General features: G+C 36.8%; 1 protein-coding gene across 2 annotated transcripts in view; it reads right to left on the bottom strand.

Annotated features, from left to right (window-relative positions):
- Positions 1 to 16429, bottom strand: part of LOC136036353 (ATP-dependent DNA helicase PIF1-like) — a 72222-nt gene extending 55793 nt beyond the window's left edge. Inside the window, exon 1 of one of the 2 annotated variants that reach the window (XM_065718518.1) lies at positions 16387 to 16429. The gene's annotated coding sequence lies outside the window, so the exon portion shown is untranslated. Of the gene's footprint in view, positions 1 to 11197; positions 11297 to 16386 lie in introns of those variants that run through there. The other variant, XM_065718517.1, reaches the window with a different exon arrangement.
- Between the last annotated feature and the right edge of the window lie 671 nt (positions 16430 to 17100).

The raw sequence follows: 17100 nt of genomic DNA, 5'->3' as shown, positions 1-17100 counted from the left end.
ATTATGGCCAGTTCGGATTCTGGAGTCTGTCCCCACTTCGAAAGGGCCTAAAAAGTATCACGTTTTCTGCTATGGAAAAAAACATGATCGCCAATTAGTTACTTCTGAGCAGCTTGTCAGTTACAAAGATAATGTAACTGAAGCTTTAGCCAAGAAAACGAGAGGAGTAGATGCTGCATTTGATGAATTACGTGATTATCCGGATGTTTATAAACAGTATATGAAGGGTTCAAATACTGCTGCTGATTGTGCAGCAGAATTGCGAAATCTTGTTAATGCTACCAAGCAGGATTTGCTCGCTACAAAGAAAAATTTATCAGAGACAATTGAAAAGAAAATAGCCGAAAAATTGAAATCGACCGGGTCAACTCCAGCGGCTAGCACTGCCAAGTTTCCGACAGAGACCATGGTTTCAGAAATACACGATGCGATCATTATAGAATTTAGCCCAAAGTTTAACATCATTGAAAAACAGCTCAAAAGTTACTTGTATGCTATTGAAATCCTTGAGAATAGGGTAACTCAACTAGAGGCGAAAGTTGACGATTATGAGCAGGAAGCTAAGCTAGATTCTCTCTTATTTAACGGTGTGAAACAGAACCCATCGCAAAATCTAAATCCAGCTATTAATCATATCATACGTGACCAAATGGGCCTGTCTAGTATCGCAAATTCCGATGTTGTGAGTGTTCACCGGTTCCGTCTGGGTTCTAGTAGCTCACAAAGACCGGACAAGGTGGCTCCCGTGCTCGTGAAATTTCGTTCTAAGGACATTGCAAGCGCCGTTTTCAAAGCAAAGAAGAATCTTGCAAATAGGGGAATTTTTGTATCTGAAAATCTCACGAAGAAAAAGCGCGAGTTACTGAATGCTGCCAGATATAAATTTGGAAACCGATGTGTATGGTCAGATAACGGGAGAGTTTTTGTGCGACAGTCTAGTGTTAGTCCCATTCAACGTATTTGGGGTATCGATGATCTTCTGTAATATCAGTGATAGTGATAATCGTTTTCATTTCCGTTCATTTTTTTTTTCTTTTTCTTGTTGGAGTTTACAATATTTTTTGTTTTTTCGTTATCCCTTTTCTGTATATTTCCTTACCGTCAAATGCGGTCTGTACTATATTATGAATGGCTGTTCAAGTAAATAATGATATGCAGCAGTCCCGTTTGGACTTGTTGCAAAATTCGACGTTTTGTACTGAAGATGTTTTGTCGTTATCGATAGCGAATGATTTTGTGGGTCATCCATTTAAGCCGCTGCGGAGTAGCAAATATATTCGCTTAAGTGATATTGAAACGCCTGGGAACGCCTGGGAGTCTTTGACTGTGGCTCAGTGGAATTGTCATCTGAATTCTAACCACCATGAGGTCACCCGTCTGCTAGATCTTTATAAAAATAAGGTAGAAGTATTAGGGATTTGCGAGTCGTTCGTAACTCAAGACACTTTCCTCTCGTCACATTTTTTCCCAGGCTATAAACTTATGTCAAAATCAAGGAGTTCAATGAGAGGAGGAGGTTTGACTTTTCTTCTAGCAAATTCTTTGGATTACGTAATTCGAGATGATTTAACTCTCTGGAATGAAGGTAAGCTCGAAACTTTATCAATAGAAATAGAGTTAGAGAAAAATAGAAAGTTCATCATTTCTTTGGTTTACCAGCCGCCCAGCACAAACCCAGATGAATTTTTTAGAGAATTCGATGGATTTCTTCAAAGAATGTCAAGTACTAAACTCCAATGTATTTTTTTTAGGGGATTTTAACTTCGATCTTTTAAATCTAGAAGGAGTAAACCTTGATTTTTTTAATCTTATGCTTTCACATAACCTTTATCCCGCAGTTTCAATCCCAACTAGGATAACAGATCATTCGGCAACCCTGATTGACAATATATTCCTTTCTTCGGATGCAATTGTGGGGTGCTGTGCTCACGTTGTCTTACACCCTGGGTCTGACCATCTACCAGTATTTTCCACCATTAAAAGGTTTGGCTGTAAACATAAAACTACTACTAAGCTTCAATTCAGAATGATGAAAGCTGAAAATATCAGGAAATTTAAAGATGAAAACAGCACAGTATCATGGCAAGAAGTCATGGCGGAGAAAGAAGACCACTCGACTGCTTTTGATAAATTTATGAGTATTTTGTCTCCCATCTATGATCAGTGTTGCCCATTAAAAACTGCAACTAAGAAGAAAAACCAACCGCGGAAGCCATGTATTACGGAAGAGATACTGGAAATGATGAAGAAGAGAGACCAATTATTCTCTGATTATCTCAATTGTGAGAGTGACGACAGTTGGGAAGAGTACAGAAAGGCAAGAAATAGGGTGAATTATACACGAAGAGCTGCAATGAGGGAGTATTTCGGAGAGAAATTAAAATCGCAGAAAGGAGACATTAGAGGGACCTGGCTGACTATTAAAAGCGTTCTCGGCAATGGTAAGGATTCAGCATCAACTGAACAGTTAGCCATAGGTGAAAGAACTGTGAGTGGGAGGCAAGAAGTTAGTGAAGAGTTTTGTAAGTTTTTTATCAAAATAGGATCGCAAATAAACCAAGAGGCAAAAGATCAAAGCGGACAGCTAGATACTGAGGAGTTTGACGATAACAGCGGTCTTCATCACTCATTTTACTTTACCGAATGTACTATGGATGACATTATCCAAGCAGTGAAATCTATCAAATCTAATGCAGCTGGTGTTGATGGCCTAAACATTAAAGCATTTAAAGCAGTTGCTGCGTATCTCTTACCTGTGATATTATATCTAGTCAATTTATCTGCTCAAAAAGGTGTGTTTCCTGACAAACTAAAGCGGGCAAAAGTTATACCTTTCCATAAAGGAGGCGATAAAAGAGATATTTCCAACTGGAGACCAATATCTATTCTACCGCTCTTCTCAAAAATTTATGAAAAAGTAGTGCATAAGAAAATATACGAGTACATGAATTCGCTTGGGTTTTTGTCAGATTCGCAGTTTGGTTTTAGAAAGGGTCATTCTACAGTGCATGCCGTTCATCACCCTTTAGATTGTGTAAATAGTGCGTTAAAAAATAATTTGATCCCTCTAACTATTTTTATTGATTTGAAGAAGGCGTTTGACACTGTGGATTTTGAAGTTCTACTGAAAAGACTGCGAAACCATGGAATTAAAGATACAGCATTAAGTTGATTTCGGTCTTATCTGTGTGGAAGATCAATGAAGGTGGTGATGAGTGATATATCCAGCGCAGCTATGCCTATAAATTGTGGTCTTCCCCAAGGATCAGTCCTTGGCCCATTACTCTTCTTGGTATACGTGGATACTCTTCGATTTTACCTAAATGATTCAGTTTTAACCTCTTTCACCGATGATACAGCTATCACAGTGTTTGCTCGCAAATTCAAAAGAGGTTTTGCAAAAAGCGAACCACGTCCTTAGTCGGCTTCATGTTTTTACAGCTCTAAGCTCCCTTGCAGTAAATCCAAGAAAAATGAATTTTATGGTGTTTAGTAGAACTGGTGTACCTGAACTTCTTGAAAATATGCTTTATAACGGTGTTAGCATAACACAGGTGTTTTTTGTAAATATCTCGGATTTTATATTCGATTGTAATTTGTCTTGGAAGAAGCATGGTGAAATAGTGTCAGCAAAAGCAGCTAGAGGATTGGGAGTGATGAGGAGACTGAAAAAAGTGTTCCCGGTAGCAGTTGTCAAATGGTTATACAATGCTATTGTGCACCCTTACATCACGTACGGTTGTTCTATTTGGGCAAGCAATTTCGTGATGAATTATAAGCGAACTCAAATAATACAAAACAAAGCACTGCGTCTGATAGGAGAATTTCAAAACTGGCAGAATACTGTGGAGTGTTTTAGAAAGAATGATATTTTGAACACAGGCGAGCTACGTGATTACCAGCTAGCGTTTTTTATTTTTCAAAGTGTAAATGAGTACTTTTATGATTTTTTTAGAACTAACTCGTTTTATCACCCTTATTTTACCCAGAATTCGGAGGATTTGACTCACGAGAGAAGAAATACAATGAGAGCAGGATTTGTTCTCAGGAACATAGGTGTCAGCGTCTGGAATGACCTTCCAGAATCGGTCAGAGCGGCAGTAAGTCTGGCATCATTCAAGAGAATGGTTAAATTGCATTTTTTAAAAAGGAGAGAAGTGTGATAAGAGGAAAGGGTATTTATTTATTTAGTATTTAATACTAATTATTTTGTTTTTTTACCCTTATTTTGTTTTTGTTTTTTTTTTAAATCATTTGATGAAATGATTTAGCAGATTCATGGTGGTTAGAATTGCGGCCACAGTCAGGACTTTTTTGTCTTAAGAGTGGCCGTTAATGGTAAATTCTTTGTTTAATTTATATGTTTTGGATGAAAATAAAAAATATCTATCTATCTATCTATCTAATTAAAAATTTGATCAACACATACTCTCCCCTTCCTAAAAGCACTCTGTTCTTCTTTTAACTCATTAGCACCTGGTTTAACCAGTTGAAGGGGATCCACAAGGAGGAACCAGTAGAGTCAGAGAGCGTATTCTTTAGCTCCAAATTGAATATTCCTGGTGGAATGAAACAACTATTTTACAATTGAAACAGTCTAGTTTGCAGATTTAATTTGAGTGTCTAGTAGTGATTCCAAACTTATGATTTCTCTGGAGATTCAACATCTTGGATTGCTATTAGCAATGTCATCATGGTTGATGTTCATTCAGAAAGTATATTTTATTGCTTTAAAAGCTACTATAGTACTCTTATGAGAGCAATTTTTTTTTATCTTGAAAGGAGTTTCAGGTGACATTTTTAAATAAGTGCCAATGATTGGGGATTGAATGGTTGTTTGGTTCCAGGAGAATATTTTGATAGACCAGACTGAGCTCATTGAGAAGATCATTGGAAAATCATTTCTAACATTAACTTATATACTTGCACCAAGCTCAGCCATGCTATCACCAAATGAGCCTTATTTCTGTAGTGAAGTTAGATTGGTTTGACCACCCATGATAGGGCAGTATTGGTGTTGGATTAGGAAATAATAGAGTAGGATCAAATAGAGCCTTTACCTTAAATTGCAGCTAGGATCAATCTAAGAATTTCCTCCTTGTAGGCTCTATGAAGAATTAAAGACGAGTTGAAGACTCATGGGCTGCCCAATCATATTTCCACTCAACATCATTCCATTCAGCATCCACTCTTGATTTTAAAGTGCCAAGAGCAGTTGTAGAGACAGCATATTCTGACAGTCTATTCTGAAGGCTGGTGACTCTGTTTGAAAAGAACTGATTTCTCTGGTGGAGTCTGCATGACATCTTAGACAGTTTATTTGAGTGACATTTGGTAGAAGAGGTGGCAACAAACAAGAATAAATCAGGGACAATGTTTGTCAAAATAAGTTTGAAGGCAGTTATGACATCCCAGCGTTTGCACCTGTATGTTAGGCTTGGTAGTTTGAGGCTACAAAGACGTTCATAATAGGAGACTGTTTGGAATCTGCTAATCAATTTCGCTGCTAGCCTTTGGTCTACTTCTAGGATAAATTTGTCTTTGTTGTAAAAAGGGGATGCAAGCATCATGCCAACTTCAAGTTTAGGTCAAACAAGAGCTACATATGGGGTTGTCATGACTCTGGGAGAGCAGCTGCTGATAGTTCTCTTTATTGTTTCTAGGGTCTGATTAGCTGATGAAGCAGCAATAGCAGCATAAGAATCAAATTTAAGTTTCTTATCAACCAAGACATCTGGATCTCTATTCTTGTGAACAGCCTCAAGTGGTAGGTCATTGAGAGTGTACCCAAAACGTAAGTTATTTTCTCCAAAATGAAGGACATGGCATTTAGATGTGTTGAAGCTCAATAACCAGGCATTTACCCAATTATTAAGCTTATTTATATTGCACTGAAAAACATCAGCATCATGTTATAAAAATATTGAAGAGGTTAAGGCCTAGGATAGTACCTTGCAGCACACCACTCTTGACTAGCAATGAATTGGAATAAATCAGCATTCCATGAGATGTGAATATTCTAACCTGCTGAGTCCTTTCAGCAAGAAATGCCTTAATCCAGCCAATAACTTGGTTGTTTATTTCTGCAGCATGTAACTTGACACTTGACAATCAGTCTCCTGTGGCAGATGCTATCAAAGGCTTTGGCTAGGTCAAAGAGGACAACATCAACAGGAATTCCATTGTCTATTAGATCTGTAACAAGATTGTAAGACTGCAGTAAATTTGTGTCAACAGATCTACCACTTTGGAAACCGTGTTGAGAATGGTGATGGATGCCATTCTTTTCAAGATGTTTAATAATAGCATCATTAAATATTTCTTTAATCACTTTGACAACAGAAGAGGTAATACTGATTGACCAGAAATTTGCAGCAGAATTTCTTTTTCCCTTTTTGAAAACAGGAGTTATGTATGTTTTTTTTCTAATCCACTGGAAGTTGTGCAGCTTTGATTGATTTTTGGAAGATTATAGCTAATGGGACAGCTAGGATATCTTTAGTATATTTGAGAAGCCGAGGATGAACATTGTCAAGACCCTTAAATTTATTTCCATTAATTGAAGCAAGTTTCTTATTCATCACACATTCCATTACTTCAATATCTGGCATAGCAGTAGTGACAGGGCAAGAAGAGAGTGCAGGGGGTAGGACATCCTGACCAAGAAGAAATACTGAGGAAAATTGTTTGTTCAAGACTTCTGCTTTACTTTCAGGTATAGATACCACACATCCATTTTCCCACAAATCTGGAACTGAGTGTCTGCCTGTTTTTTTTATTTGATGCATGCCTCCAAAAGAGTTTGGGATTTACCTTGATTTCTTGAGCCAGATTATTTTTATAATTTGATTTTAATTTTTCTTTAATGTTATTTGTAACAAGATTTCTGGCTACCTGGTATCTTTTGAAATTCTAGGAGTTCCTATCTCTGTGGTACTTTTTCCATGGTTTGGATTTTCTTTGGATGAGATTATGACTAAAAGGAGTTAAATATGGCAGTTTTTTAGGCTGTCTAATAATCATGATGCTAGTATGTCTTAATTCAGCACCAAGTAATAAAATTTCAAAGATATGCCAAGAAGTCTCAAGATCATCATCTGTGGTAAAGCTCCAGTTAATACATGCAAAATCTCTACATACAGCTTTGTAATCAATAAATGAGCAATGTTTATGAGTAGGTTTTTGGCTGTGAATATTATTTTTAGAGAGAATTGTAACATGGCTGCTTTTTCCAAGGGAGAGGAAGGCAGATAATCATTGCTTATCAATGTCTCAGGACTAGAAACGATAACCAGGTCAAGAAGGGATGGATTCTGATCTCTACTGATTCTTGTAGGCTCATTCACAGTTTGGGATAGATAATTGATAGATGAGATGCAAAGTTTCTGGCTGGTTGAAATCACCAAACATAATTGTCTCAAAAGATATGATTTTTAAGATATCAGGTCTATAATTGTTTGTGGGAATAATAACATCTGGCTGCAGCTCCTCCCTAACAAAAATAACCACTCTCCTGCTATAATCAGGGTCCAAGAAATTTGAAAAAAAGTTCATAACCACTGATGCTGATGCAAGATTCTGTAAGTTTGGTATTGCTAAATTTGGGGCACACTTCCACAATTGCAAGCATATCAGCTTGTTCTTCCAAGTACATTAGACCTTTAGAGGTCTTTGTAACATTGCCAATTTGAAGGAGATTAAAAAAAAAATACAAAACAGCCTTCACTCTCTGTGCTACATGCTTATCTTTCCTGACCTAAAACAATACATTAAGGTACAGAGAGTGATTAGGCCCATAATTAAAACAAACTAATCAACAATTTATCACATGTACTAAATAATAATAGATAATTGTCAGAAATTTTTTGTACAGGTTTCATATAGAATGCTAAAGAGTTCTTTTAATCTTGGAAGTGTAGTTCTACTATATTCAAAGTGTTTAACTACAATTTTTTAGCATATTATAAAGCAATAACTGTATTCTTAACATATTCTCTTCTCACCACCCCTAATTCTAGATTTATACCCTGTTGAGAAGGAAACATGATAAGAAATCAATTATTAATTCAGAATATGAAGAATAACTATGGTTAACACATTTTGAGTACAGCTCTACCTTATGTGTAAAAGAAATGGCCTTACCAAAGTTATTATCTTACCTTACCTTAAATCGCATTTGCCAGCAAGATAAGGTGGTAGATCCTCCTGTGGGTTCTCACTGGTGGTGAGTGATGTAATTATGTTGGCTTAGCTTCCCAGTCCAGCCTCCATTCAGCCCTCTCCCAGTCCCTGTCAACTCCAGCCTTGAAGGAGTTGGGAGTCTCAGCTTGGATGGTTGACTTGGATAGGCTATTCCAGAGGGGGACCACCCAAATGGAAAAGAAGCCACGTCGTTCCCTTCTCTAACATCCAGGCAGATGAAGCTTCAGACTGTGACCTCTTGAATTGTTAGCCAGGGAGGGGGTGAAGATCTAGTTCAGGTGACTGGATTTGAAAATTTTGTGTGACATGATCACATCTCCTCTATATCTTCAATACATGAGGGTTGGAAGTCTCAGAGACCTTAGGCAATCCTGGTAAGGGGCATTATTTAAGCCATCGACCAGTTTGGTTGCTCTCCTTTGGAAACTTTCAAGGGCTCTTCAGTCCATTTTATTTTGGGGGAAGGCCAAACTCAAGCTGGAGACAGACAAGGGATTTATAAAGTTTTGTAACCACACATGACTTTCTTGTTACAAAAGAGCGCTTAATGAGTCCAAGAGCTTGATTAGCTTTTGCAACCTGAGCCTGAGTGTGGCTGTGGAATTTTAAATCTTAGTCCACAGGAGGATAACCTGTCAAGGTCTAGCTGAATGCAGGCTCTTTCTTCTTCAGTTTCAGCAGGCCCAATTAGCCTACAGTTGTCAGCATATAATGTTAAAAGGTTGCATAGATAGGTTGTAAAGTCATTAATATATATGCTGAACAATGTTCCCAAGGATGGTTCCCTATGGGACGCCACTTATGACTGGGGAAATGGAGGAGAAAACTGGATTGCCATTATCAGTGTAGATCATGACACATTGAGATCTTCCAGTTAGGAATGTTCCAATCCAATCAAACAAATCCTTATGCACCTGGCAAGCTTTAAGCTTCAGGTATGAGTGTTCAACTTTGTCAAATGCTTTGGCTTGGTTGAGTAGGATAATGTCAACTGGTTTACCCATATCCAAAATTTTAGTTGCATGATCATATGACTGAACAAATTTGGTGTTGATTGACCTGCCCCTGGGGAATCCATGTTGTCTATCACTAATAAGAGTATTTCCTTCTAAATAATTTATTAGAGCATGGTTAATGATACCTTCCATGATCTTGCAAATGGCTGAGGTTAGGCTTACTGGTCGATAATTTCCCAGGTTATCCTTGTCACCTTTCTTAAAAATTGGTATAATATTTGCTTTTCTCCAGTCATTTGGTACTGACTTTTTGGTCAGGGACATGTTGAATATTCTGGCAAAGGGGAGGGAAATGTGAGCAGCAGATTCTATCAAAAGCCAAGGATGGAGGTCATCAGGTCCAGCAGCTTTGTTGGAGTTTAAACTTCTTAGTATTTTAAATACATGATCATGAGTAATTATTACAGGAGGCATTGGGTTACACTGTTACAGGGGATATGGTTGGGAGTGTAATACCAGGTGGCTTAGAGGTGAAGTTTGTGCAAAAGCTGGTATTCATGCAATCAGCAATTTCTTTTGGGTTGGTAGTACTATAGCCATCTGATTTATCTAGCCTGTTGGTTTGTCAACAGGAAGGGTTGTTGGCTGTAACATAATGCCAGAATTTTTGGGTGGTTTTCTTTGAGTCATTTGCAACAGATTCTTCATGGTCTCAGATAACTTTTCTTGTCATATTTCTCAGCTTGTTTTGGAGCATGGTGTATTTGTTCTGAAGGTTGTCACACTTGCATTTTAGATATTTATTCCATGCTCTATTTTTCTTTCTGATAATTTTCTTAATATTCCTGGGAAGGTATAGAAGAGTCTTTGGTTTATCTGACCAATAAACCTTTGTATGCTTCCTACATGCACCTAGTAAAGTAGATTTAAAACAATTCCAACTAGATTCAACATATGTCTTATCTGATAATTCCACATCCCAATTTATATTAGCTAGTTCATTATGGATCAAAGGATAATTGGTAAAAGTTCTCTTAAGTTTACCATCACAACTATGGTTAATATTCATGCCATTCATTATGCATTTGTGATCACTTGCACCAATAGCTGGAAGGTAACAAGTGGAAGTAATCCTCTCAGAATCATTTGTAATAAGGAGGTCTAGTAATGATGGTTGTTGTGAATGTCTAAGTCTAGTGGTTTGAATTATTATCTGAGTTAGGAAGTTGTCAGCAAGGGTTTGGGTGGTTAAATATTTGTCATTCTTGTTTCAACCCTTATAGCCTACATGTAAATTAAATTAATACTAAAAAACAAAACAAAAGCAAAACAGAAAACAGATGTAACATACCAATAATATGGGTTATATACTTGGATATTGGAAGGGGGAAAGGGTAAAACTTGGTGGGGCTGCAGTCAAAATATGAAGCAGTTTACCTTACTGATCTAGGAATAAGTTAACTATACTATTCAATGACATTTTTATGCTTTTTCTGTATACAAAAAAATTATTTTATTCACAAATTTAATTTTAAGCCCTTTATAGACCTCAAAGATGATACCCTTTTTCTTATTTTCAGCTAAATAAAAGGGTTGGAAACAAAAATATTTACTTTATTGTAGACAGAATAATTGTAGTCAAGACATTCAAATTGCAGCTCTACTATACTTCCTCCTTCATGTTTAAATATATAGGCTAGCCTAAATATGTAGGCCTATTACCTACGTGTTGTCTGGTTCTTGATTTCATTGCAACTTATTCAATTACAAATAAACTTTTAAACAAGAGTGACACTAACAGAGGTATATAAGCAGCATCTAAACTAAGGGTGAAAAGATATCATCTTTGAGGGTCCATAAAGGGATTGAAATTGAACTTATCAGTAAAGCAATTAGGCTAGCCTATAGCCTAGGCCTATTCAGAAAAAAAAGGATAAAAATGGCATTGAGTGGTAGGCTATGCTTAAATATACTCGTGTTAGTTTCATTTGCTAAACTAACTTCTAATATAGCAAAAAGCCCCATAAGTAGAAATTTACCGTCAATATTCTTGAAAAGACAAATGTATAATTATGAGTAGGATATGTTTAGCCCCTTGCCACTTTAATTAATTTTGAAATAGGCCTACTCAGTGTTGCCAGATCGGAGGAGAGGATTGTGCTTCCTTGAGCCCAAAATTATGCTTTTTTGGACAGATTTATGCTACGCTTCTATATTTTCCCAGGTTTCACGAAAAAGTTGATCAGTTAAGACAAGTTGAATTCTGTCTTATCTTAATAAAGGTTCTAAATAGAATATAATCTGATAATAATAGCCTAATAATTTATTTTTTACCTCGCTAAGGGAAGAAAAGCGGGGCATAAACAAAGGAGGCAAAGAGAAAGGTAAAATAGCATAGAAGATAAATAAAAAGGCTTTTTTTATGTCCAGGGGAAGGATCTTGGTTCACAATTTGGTTCACCTTTTTCGTCTTTTTTCGCAAGTCGTCTTTCTTCTCCAAGCGGTTGGCGGCATTTGAAAAACATAGTGTCTTACATCATCATCAAAGTTTTACTTCAGATACATTAAAAAAGGAAGGAAAAAATGCGGTTCATATTCAATGATCTTCTTCAACTTCGCTTTCGGATTCGACTTCTTAACCAGGAGGTGGGGTGGCTACGTAAAGGTTCTCGGATTTGTGGAGCTTGATCTGATTGTCTGTAGGGACATATTTGTAGCAAACTGTATCTTTTGTTCTTAGTCGCGATTTTGTGACCAGCACGGCTTCAATACTTTTTTTTCTTCAACCTATTCCGCTTTTTTGTCTTGACATCACTGATTCAAGAAAAAGTCCTTTCTCAGTCTGCGTTCGAATGGGTTAGGGAGAGTAACCTCTCTACGAGTTCTGCCAGATCTGAAAAACTCTTTCGTCGATAAAGTTTGTCATTTCGCGTATTTTTCTCCACATCAAGTCTGTAGTAATTTTTCTCATATCCATTTTTTCGGAGTCACTAAAGCATAGGGCAGCTTGCGCTACTGGGAGTCAATATCCGTGAGTTTTGGCATGAGACTTGGAAATCGGTTCACGACACCTAGTGACGGAATACTGGTTCTTTCAGTTCGTAGGGCCATCTTGGGATTTACAAACTGAAGGGACTTCAAAAAATGGTCACCATGCGTGAATCGCTTGAGCGTGTGTCGCTGCGGTAATGTAGAAACCTAAACACCTTTTTCGGAAAGTGATCACGTCCTCAGGGGTTATTTTACCACTCTGCACTGAAGAAAAGATATTGGGCACACTCATCTCCTAAAAAGACGTCTTCTAATGATCGGAAATGACTCGGGTTTGACGGATTGATCTTTGTAGAGTCTCTCAGAAACCTTTCTTGGATGAAGTTGCTACATAGAGTCTTGATGAACTTTTCACACTCAGACTGCAAATCTCTGATTAGAATCTTTGCCGATTGGAAAAAGGCGTTGAAGGAGTTGAAATCGTTGAGGGCATACTTAAGAAAAACCAAATAAGCTTTCGTGAAGGGGTTTTTCATTTCTAACAAGATTTTGTTTGCAGCAACTTGGCGGTCTTCTGCTGAAGCTAGCACGAAAAACTGTTCAAGATCACTCCACATATCGAGAAGTCTCGCAATGCACTGGTAAGCAGCAAGCCATCTCGTGTCTGGAAGTTTAAGCAGCCTGTTCAAGATTGTTTTATAGTACTCCTGAAACTCCATAAGAATTGCAGTTCTTTTTGGACTTGAAGAAACGTAATTAACAACCATCCTCACAAATTCCTCGACATTCTTTGGAATCTCGGCTGAAGCGGCAGCAGCACATAGATGGGCCGAATGGCAAATACATTTCAAAAGCACTAAGTTCTTAGAGTCCTTTGAGTGCTTGAGCTTTTGATAAACGGAATTGTTAGCCCCAGCCATCACAGACGCACCGTCACAGGCCAGACCATCAATCTGGTTCAAAGATAGATTTTTGCCAACGAAAAACTCTCTCAACTACGAAAAAATACCATCAGCAGAAAGATTAGTAGGTTCAAGTCTGATTATCCCGAACAAATCTGTGCAGATCTTCCCATCACTCTTCCTGGCGTATTTTACTAGAACACACAAGTTATCCAATGTATTGTCAGTAGATTCGTCTAGTAGTAAACTAAAGAACGGGTCTTTGAGCTTTGCAACTATCTGAGAATTTTCATCCTTGTGTAAAATATTCTTTGTGATAGAAGTGATTTTCGTTCTACCAAGCTCCATGTCTTGGACTACTTTCGAATCTTTTGCTATTGCTTTCAGTGTCTTGACTAGGTGATGACTAGTGGCAAAGGGAATATTACGTTCCACGAAAAAAGCAGGAAGCTGTATCTCCACACTCTTGACGACATTCTTGTGAACTCTTTCCTTGTCATTACTACCCATGAAGGCCTTTACAGACACAGTTTTTTCCACAACAGTAACATTCTTCGTATGACCAATTCCTTCAGAATATTTTATTATTACAATTCTACGTGCCAGAACTTGTACACTGCATGCACGGCAAAACGCACTGTACGGGTCTCCAGTAGCTTCTTTCAACCCTCCTTGAAATTTCTTTTCATTCATCCAAGACTTCACAAGCTTCTGATCTCGCCCAGTGTCTTTCTTCTTCTTTGCATCGTTTTTCTTTGGAGACATAGGTGGCATCATAAAATGCTTCCTGGAAAGAAGACAAAAATCGAAAGCGAAAGCAATTTTAATTATCTATTAAGAAGTCCTAAACAATGGGTTAAACTCGTGATCAGGAAACCAAGTAGTTCCAAAAATATTTCACAAGTACTTCAGCAAGGAATGATTCGTCAATGTACAGCTAAACCTTCAAAAAGGGACATACAAAAATAATGGAAAACATGAAAGGTTCTTAGTATATCATGAAAACAAAAGCCTTGAATGGTGAATGTTCGCAAAAAGATGCGCAGGTATGGTAAACGCTAGAATTCCGTCAGAGATAATTTATCCTCACAGAAGTAACCCTGAGCCTACCTCTGGTTTGGAGAAAAAAATAAATAAGAATAAAATCTGAACAGAATTCCATGAGCGAGGTATCCTCATGGAAGGTAATGCAGCTCTCACCACAGGTTCGTTTCCAGAAACTATGTTCAGCTCATGAAAAGGTTTCCAATTTGATCTTTATTATCTCCTGTGATGTTGATGTTGAGCTGGAGCTCCATCTTTACACCTCACCGAGGTAATGGTCAGCAGCAGGCTGACCAAACACTCCAAGGACAAAATTGCAGAATTTCAGATAGCCATTCGCTCAGAGTAACACAAGTTTGAAGAACTGGCTGACAGCCATCCAGAGATTCCTAAAACAGGGATATTTTCCTATTGGCACTGATAATCCTTTAAGCTAGCCTTTGTCTTTGGGGAAAGACTTGTAATTCATGAAGTGTCTACCAAAAACTAGAATCCCTAACTGTAACTAGCCACCAATGATAGATTTTAGTAGATTAAAAAACAATATCTGAACAGCATAATCTTTTCACAAAATCTTTTGGAGTTTCGGCGATAATTTGGTGTCTAGATGGTGTCAGCTGGTGTGTACTAGCTATCAACCAGTTCTTGAACCACGAACCATTGCCTATGTTTGAAAGGGATAGGCCTAAATACACCGCAAAATTCTCTCACCGTTCACCACCACCAACAACAACATGAAACCCCTCTAAATCTCAAAATTTCATCAAACAATCATCTTCACCAATCGAATCCAGCCAATCACCACATGTCTTTAAATTCAAATATCTTGCGTGCGCTTTTCTTTGCCATAGATCATAAACCACAGGATCAGAACAAAAAAAAAATACCAGATGGTTCGTAGTCTGTCGCTGTGCCGAAAATTTTACTTTAGTTTGGTCGAAAAATTCGATAAACCATCTTTGGTGTTCGTTTTATTGATGTGACGTTATGAGTTGTTCTAAATCGTCTTTGATTATGCTAAAATTATGCTATCTTAAGGAGGATTATGCTTGGATGCTTTTGATTCCTAATTATGCTATGTTCCGCATAATTATGCTACATCTTGCAATACTGGGCCTACCTTGTAATTTTATTCAGGGTTGTCATATATAAGTTTTTTGTCTGGTAAAAAAATCGAATAATAAAAGCTTTAATAATTATTATAAACTCTTTGATAATTATTCATTAAAATAGGCTTGATTACACTAACCAATTATTTTATTATGTTAAAGGCTAAAATGACTGAATTTCGTATATTCTTAAAATTATTCCTATTCCCTATGCTGGGCCCTGAATATATTAGGTGACCCTTCATCTTGTAGGACTTCCCTTCCGTGTTTCAGCAATCAGGAAGAGGAAATAAAAGGGCGGGTTAGGGTCCATTTCGATATGTAGGGACCACGGCCCAGTCCATGTTACAGTAGATTGTTACTTCATTTTAAAGCTCTATACTACCCAGCTCCCATAGACCCTTTCCCCTAAACATACCTTAGCAAAATTTTGATATTTTAAAAATTAATTGACATTGTCAAAAAAAAATTTTTCAAAAAAATCTAAATTGTTTCTCCACATGTGCTTTAAATTAGTCCCGATCGATACACTGGCCGACCGATATTATCGGGTCAATATGAGGTTCAGTATCATTATCGGATATCGGGAAAGAAATATCGGTTATCGGCCGATAAATTTTATGCGCAACTTGTCCAGAAGGGGAAACAGGAGAAAAAGAGTAAAAATTCAATTTTTTTTCATAAATATATATATAACATTAACGAATCGGATTAGAAAGCTGAAAAGTTTGGAACAAAGTAAATAAAATAAGAGCTACAATTTTAAGTAAACTTTGACTTTTTCGCTTTTATCCATGCCATGCAAGAGTCTAAAATATAAAACACAAAAAAAAAATTGTGGAGGAAAAAAATGAAAAGAATCAAGAATTTTGAATCCGGCCAATTAATCTTAAAACTTTTTTTTTAATTTATAGCACTTTCGATTGCTTCAAATTTTCCACTGAATATTACCCTATCTTAAATTCTGCAAATAATAAATCTATGCTAGTGAATTCAGAATTTTATTTTGTATAGTACCATAAATTTTTGGTTTGTAATGCAGAAACGTTAAAATAGCTGTGTATTAACCTTGTCAAGTAGAGTTGATAAAATCAACAGTAAGTTAAATACTTCAAAAGAATCGTTCGATGACAAGTAAATCGACAGCATTAAAATCGTTCTCAAGTGTATCGGGACTCTCACCTGGTAATTTATCAAGGCTTCTCATATTGATATGTTCGACGTCATCAGTATGAATGCACAGGATTGTTAGATGGTATTGTATACCATCTTTTTCAATCGTTTTGCTTTTTCAATCGTCAAACAAACTGCACTTTTCACTGAAACACCTGAAATAACAATCAATCACTTAAATACTGGTCGTTCTTTATTAGCTGTGTTCCCAATGTGCAAAATTTTTCGTGTTGCTAGTGTTCAAGTATATTGTGTTCCTCGGACATTTGTAATGATTTTTTATTTATTTTTTATTTATTTATTTTTTTTAATGAAAGAGGTTGTGCGAACTCAGCAGTGATATTGAGATGAGAAATATCTTGTTAAAACGAATACATACTTCTCAGAAGTATAAAAGTTAAAACGTCCCAATAAATAAAATACTAGAGAGGATAAAATGAGATAATAGTTAATTTCGAAAGTCTGCCACAATAGAGCTGAATTTGATTCATAGGTCAAAGTGAAAAACAAAACAGAAACAACCAGGACAGCAAGAAAAATGTCAAAAATCAATCAGACAAGAAATCTATCAACCATACAAATGGTCAATAAAAAATTATCACGAATTTTTAAAATCGACCACCCAGAAGGTACATGTCCCAAAAACAAAACTGAATATTCCGCAATAAGTGACAAAAAAGACAACTAAAGAGGCGGGGGCGAGAGAAGATAAATACTTTATTG

Source organism: Artemia franciscana, chromosome 15 (assembly GCF_032884065.1).
Source record: "Artemia franciscana chromosome 15, ASM3288406v1, whole genome shotgun sequence".
NCBI lineage: Eukaryota > Metazoa > Arthropoda > Branchiopoda > Anostraca > Artemiidae > Artemia > Artemia franciscana.
Note: the sequence above shows the minus strand (reverse complement) of the source record. Positions and strands in the feature narration are given on the sequence as shown.